Source organism: Hemicordylus capensis, chromosome 5 (assembly GCF_027244095.1).
Source record: "Hemicordylus capensis ecotype Gifberg chromosome 5, rHemCap1.1.pri, whole genome shotgun sequence".
In the NCBI taxonomy this organism is placed as follows: Eukaryota; Metazoa; Chordata; class Lepidosauria; order Squamata; family Cordylidae; genus Hemicordylus; species Hemicordylus capensis.
Window position 1 is genome coordinate 31,749,385 of NC_069661.1, and position 6,319 is coordinate 31,755,703.

At 43.8% G+C, this 6,319-nt stretch overlaps 1 long non-coding RNA gene across 1 annotated transcript; it reads right to left on the minus strand.

Moving 5' to 3' along the window:
- Positions 1-2,991: 2,991 nt before the first annotated feature.
- Positions 2,992-6,107, minus strand: LOC128327811 (uncharacterized). Its single transcript, XR_008308795.1, has 2 exons — positions 5,998-6,107; positions 2,992-4,056 (listed from the first exon to the last, which is right to left on the minus strand). It is a non-coding gene; the product is annotated as an uncharacterized LOC128327811 (long non-coding RNA).
- Between the last annotated feature and the right edge of the window lie 212 nt (positions 6,108-6,319).

Below are 6,319 nucleotides of genomic sequence, written 5' to 3' on the forward strand. Positions count from 1 at the left end.
TTTTCATTCTGCCTTGTAGAAATCATAGAGCAATACAAAGTCTGTCCAACAAAAATGAGGAGAGCTGGTCTTGTAGCAAGCAAGAATTGTCTCCTTTGCTCAGCAGTGTCTGCCCTGGTTTGCATTTGAATGGGAGACTACATATGTGAGCACTGTAAGATATTCCCCTTAGGGGATGGGGCTGCTCTGTGAAGAGCACCTGCATGCTTCGATGCAGAGAGTTCCAATCCCTTCCCTGCTATCTCCAAGATACTCCCCCTCCTCCTGAGTGGGGCCATTGGGATAGAAGCCTCAAACAGTTAGGCAAGCACTTCATCTCTAGACTTGTTGGAGTTCTGCCTGGCACTCATTATGCCTCTTCTCGTGGGGCCCAAGGAGTGATGAAGGGGGTTTTGAGGACAGAACAGGAGCCTTCTAGGGGGCACTGGGTCCCCTAGGACTCCTCTGAAGGGGAAAACAAGTTCTGACTGCTGAAGGTTTGTTGGCTCTAGGAGGCTTTTGTTGGGAACTGGGATCTTGGCTGGGGCATACTCCTCCTCCTCTAAGAGGTTTTGCTCTGGGTGGGGCAGGTTCTCCTTCAGGGAAGAGTCCAAGCAGGTCCTCCTTACACAGGGTAGTTTTGGGGATAAAAAGGAATGACTTTTGCATGCTGCTTTGAGCTCCTTAGAGGAAGGGTGGGCTATCAATGAATGAATGAACGAACGAACGAACGAACGAATATCATAATAGGAATGTAGGAGGCACTTTAAGACCAAAGGGATCAAGAGCTCTACCCTCTGAGGCCAGCTTTACAGAGATTGTTACAAACACATATAGATGAGGTCCTTACAGGTTAAAGGGAAACCTTGAGGAGCAACTCCTCACTTAATTTTTTTGGTTGGGGAGGAAAGACATTTGGGGAGGGGGAGAAAAACACTGAAGATATGAGGCTGGTTAGATAGGAAGCTGCCATATACTGAGTCAGACCATTGGCCCATCTAGCTCAGTATTGTCTACACAGACTGGCAGCGGCTTCTCCAAGGTTGCAGGCAGGGGTCTATCTCAGCCCTATCTTAGAGATGCCAGGGAGGGAACTTGGAACCGTCTCTGTATGCAAGCATGAAGGTGCTCTTCCCAGAGCGGCTCCCTCCCCTAAGGCGAATATCTTACAGAGCTCACACTTCTAGTCTCCCATTCATATACAACCAGGGTGCACCCTGCTTAGCAAAGGGAACAAGTCATGCTTGCTACCACAAGACCATTTCTTCTCATGACCGGCAGCCGGATAGGAGGAGTGTCTAGACAGGCTCCAAGCCCTGTGTGTGCACCTGTAGAACAGGCTCCAAGCCCTGTGTGCACACCTGAAGAACCTGAAGGGGACAGTCTGGTTGGAGCTTGAACCTCCTTGAACCAAGCCGGATTGAATCAAACTAGGATCGATTCAAACTGGTCAAGTGTTGGCAAACACTGTGGTAAGGGGAGGGGAAAGTGATTGTTTGCTAGTTTCTATCTGGGTAGGACAGCAGGGGCCAACTCACATTGTCTGCTCAGCCTTGTATCAAGGGTAGAGGGAAAGCATATCCTGTACCATCCTGCCCAGACTGAGGCTAGGGGTGTGTTGGAACTGCTCTGGGTGGTTTGATTCAAATTTGAACTGCTAGTCCAAACTGAATTCAAACCAAACTGCCATTCCACAAACTGGTTCATTAGAACTGGCCAGTGGTTCAGTTCAGGCACTTCAACTGGTTCGGCCTGATTCGGAATGCTTGTAAAGGGCAATCCAGTAAAGACCGAACCGGTTCGATCCAACCAAACCTGGTTCAGCTCGAATTCAAACTGCCCCCGCCCCGCTTTGGCAGTCTGGTTTAAGCTTGAACCCACTCGAACCAGACCAGTTTAAATCAAACTGGGACCGATTCAAACTTGTTCTGCACATCCCTAATCGAGGCTAGATTATGATCATGTCTTCCTCTTCCTACCTCAGTGTTTGCTGACCCATGACTATTTCTTGGGAGCATGAACTGGACATTCCTCCTACTTTGATTTTGCTTTTGAGAAACAGCCCATGAGTTATTAGGTTTTTGTGGAGGGTGTGTTCACCAAAATGAGGGGGAAACCTCAAATTCTTAGGCCAGGACCTCCACCTGTTGGAGGTGGAACTCCAGGAGCATAGACGCTTGGCACCTTTTAACCTAGTGACTACTAGGGGCATTAGGAGTAGTGACAGTGGGGAAGGGTCTCTCTCTCTCTCTCTCTCTCTCTCTCGTATTTATTTATTTATTATTAAATTTATACCCCGCCTTTCATTAAGAAAATCCCAAGGCAGCTCACAATAAAATTTAAAAACAAGATTATAAAAAGAAACATTAAACTATTGAACTAAAAATATAAAAACAAATCTAATAAAAAATTAAATTAAAACACAAGCATAAAAACAGTACAAAATACAAGAAACAGCAGCAGAGACAATCATACGTATGGCTTTCTGTGATTGGTAGACTGATATTCTCAGGGCCTTTCTCTTCACCCTTCTTGCTCCCAGACTGGTCTTGACTTTCTCTGCTGAACACTCCTTTATCTATGTAGCTTCTCCCTCTCCCTTTCTCTATACTATGGAGACAGTAAGCTCAGGCATACAGGCTTTCTATCCAACTATGTAACTTCCTCCAAAAAGCTTACTTGCTTTTGGATCTTGCTTTTGGATTTGAAACTACTGTCTCAAGCTACACTTTAATAGGCTCAACTTTTACCGCTCATGCTGGCTCTGTTATAATTGGGGTTAGTCGGTTAGTCAAACTCCCCTCCACCTCCAACACACCCCTGGGTCCTTGCAACTTCAGTCTGCAAAGAGAGATCCAAATCTTCAGCTCATATTCTGCCTCCCTGCCCTCTCTATTAAAACACGGATGAGGATGAAGCTACCCAGGAGAAAAGGATGCTCTGGTTTTGACACGGAGCGCAGATCATTTGCCATATCATTGTGCTACCCATGAAAGCAGCCTGAAAAATAAATTGCCAACAGCATGACACGTTTAATCTCTTCCACTGCTAGTGATGAATCCCCACTCGATTCTGGACAGATACCAAGTAATCAAAACACATTAGTAAACAAAAGCAAGGGTCTCTCTCAAATCCAATAAAATAACCGGTGGGCTTTCTCATGCTTCAGGGGAGCCCTGTGCAGCTCGGTCTGTTCATTATCACCATGGGTTTCCCACTGTTCTCATTAGGTTCCATCTCTGGGCAATGCTAATTCTTCAGAAAAGGAGCTTCCCCTCTAGCGATGCATCTCTGACTTTCAGAAATAGCTGTCAGTCTGGCCTGTCCCCTAGTGAGATGTTTATGTATGAGTGTGTTTGTGTACTCTGAAGAGTCTAATAAGTGGGATAAGGGCGCCATTAGCTCCCAGTGAATCTCTCTCACACCTTTAATTGAGAATCACACTTGCAATTGGTCACTTACTCTGTTATCCCCGCAGGATCAAAGATGTGAGACAAATACTGGGCGATTTAGTCTTTCTTGTGAAAGGCAAAGAGCCATTCTTCCTTTCACATTGCTCAGCAGCCTCAGAACCGTATGTCTCATCACTGCACAAAGTCGATACTATGATCTCATTAATATGGCACTTTTGATGTGCAGGGGACTGCATAATCTTTATCAGAGCTCACTGACAAGAACCCTGAAAGGCAGATCACCATCCCCATCTTATTACAGATCAGGGAGAATCCATCATACACTGACCCAGGCAGGGAGCACATGCCGAAATGGGTTTCTTAAGGCAATACTGCGAATCTGATTGACGGGTTGTGTCATTTGTGTGGGGGCAAGGCCATGCCATTTTTCATCTCTATCTCTTGGAGTAATCCAGGGTGCCTTGACTTAATTTCCATTAATGTCTCCCATTAATTTCTCTCAGCTTTCTTCTTCCACAAAGCAGCTTCTCTTGCTCCCCTTCTGCCTTGCAGCAAAATTATTCTGGAATCCAGGAGTTTTGATGTCCTCACTTATTCTCAGTAGTGGTCCGATTGTCCAGTCACACTAAGGATGTCTGCACACATGCAGACCACATCTTGGAACCTCAAGCATATAGCAAAAAAAAAAGAGAGAGAGAGAGAGAAAGTAGCTCCCTGAAACCTTACATCTGCCCACACTTGCCTGAATAATTGCTTTCTCATGCATTAACTTATCATAATGTGAAGATCACCTTCAGAGGCCCTTCTCTGGGTCCTCCTCCTACCTTCAGCAGTGAGGTGCTGACTAGGGATAGATCCTGCTCAGATCTGGCATCCCTGCTTTGAATTGTTCTCCCCGGGGAGGCCAGCCTAGTGCCAGTTCTGATGTGTGTATTTTTGGTGCCAGTTTTTGTTTGGTTTCCCAGGCCTTTTATACTTTCGAGTCATCTCCCTTTGTTTTTATTTGTTTATTCGATTTTTAGACCGCCTTTATAAAATAGCTCCGGGCAGTTCAAAAGTATCATAAAACAGTTAAAATCAATCAATAATCGGGAATAAAAATTTTAAAATACAATTAAACAGCTAAAAAATAAATAATTCTATTTTTTTAATGCTGAGATTTTTGGATACTCAACTGGTTGTCATCATCTTTACTTATTTTATTGCTCGTTGTGGTTTATAATTGTTATAAATTGCTCTAGAAGCCCTCAACCCAAATGGAGGAACAGAAAATAATGGTAATACATTAAAAAAACAACAACACCATGATCAGATGCTATTGTTGTAGATATTTTTAAAGTCCTGTGATTTTTCCCCCCATTTTTTACTGGGTTTGTTTTAATCTATTAAAACAGGCTCCAAGTTCCCTCCTGGGCATCTCCACGATAGGGCTGAGAGAGACTCCTGCCTGATCCCTTGGAGAACATGCTGCCAGTCTGTGAGGACAATACTGAACTAGATAGACCAATGGTCTGACTCAGTATAAGGTAGCTTCCTATGTTCCTAATTTATCAAATTTATACTGTGCTTTATCTGATTTGTGGTTTTTAATTTTATACTGTTTTTATTGTTTTGTTGTTGTGAGCCCCCTGCCCTGAGCAGTAATGTACTGGAGGGGTGGGATATAAACATTTTAAATGAATAAATAATTTGATTGATTGATTAGGTGCTGTCAAGTCAGTGTTGACTCTTAGTGACCACATGGCACCACATCCCCAATAATTTGGGGTTATCTTATTTGGATGAAACAATATGCCCGCCACCTGTCTGAAAATGAAGCTGGCTCTGCAGGCAAGGTGGACCTGAGATGCCTGAAGAAAGGTTGGATAAGGGAGAGGGCCTGTTCTGCATCTCTGCTTAGGTAGTCATCATCTGTGAAAAAAAGAGCTGTCCCTAGCACCTAATAACATGCCTCATTACTCTACATGTCACCAACATTTTATAATTCTAATTAAACTTTCTACAGAGGTGTGATCACTGGCATTATTATTATTTATAAAGCAGGTCATTTATTGAACTTATGAAAGGATGTAAAACATATCCAATGAGAGATGAGCATTTCTTAATCATGGCATTAAAGAAAAATGTATTTAAATAAATGTCACCCTCTCTCCCAACTGATCACTTTCTTTTTTGGGGTGTGCCTTTTGCTTTAAGATCTTAACTGCCATCCCTAGGGACTACACAGGGCCATCCCTAGAGGGGTGCGGAGCTGGGGGCGAATCAGTATGTGCGGGAGTCTCCTCAACATTTCTTATGGTTATGGAATGATACTGACTCATCATACTATGTAAACAGTGTGAGTAAGCAAGTGAGTTTGTTTTAAGATTGTAAGCTCCTTTGGAGCAAAAACTTGCTTATATCTTTTGCTATGTAAACCACTTTTCAACAAAAACATTCAAAGCATGCATGTATATTTCATGCATTTATACGGCCTGCATTTACAAATATGATTTTCTCAAGGCAGATCACAGAGAAATAGAAATAAAATTATATACAATAATCAAGGCCAAAAATTAATAATTAATCACTGCCTCCGTGATTTATTTGTTGTCAACTTTAGTACCTGAACTTTCACTGTACTTTCTGTTCTGGTGTGCTGGGCTGGGAAGTGGGGAAGGTAGCAACTCCGTGAGGGAAGGAAGTCAGGGTGTACAGGAGACATCACTGGTGGCCAGAAGGGCAGGGCTGGTGCTAGGAGCCATGTGCTGCTGAAATGAAAAGAAATGCCAAGACAGCACAGGGGAGGGGAGGAAAAAGTTCTTTGCAGCCGCAATTGCATCCCCGGTTGTATCTGCGTCTCTCTCTTTCTCTACACATTCTCTAGTTCGGCTTCTCTCTCCTGCTCTCACTCATGGAGTCTCGTGCTCATTTGGCCTAGGAGACGA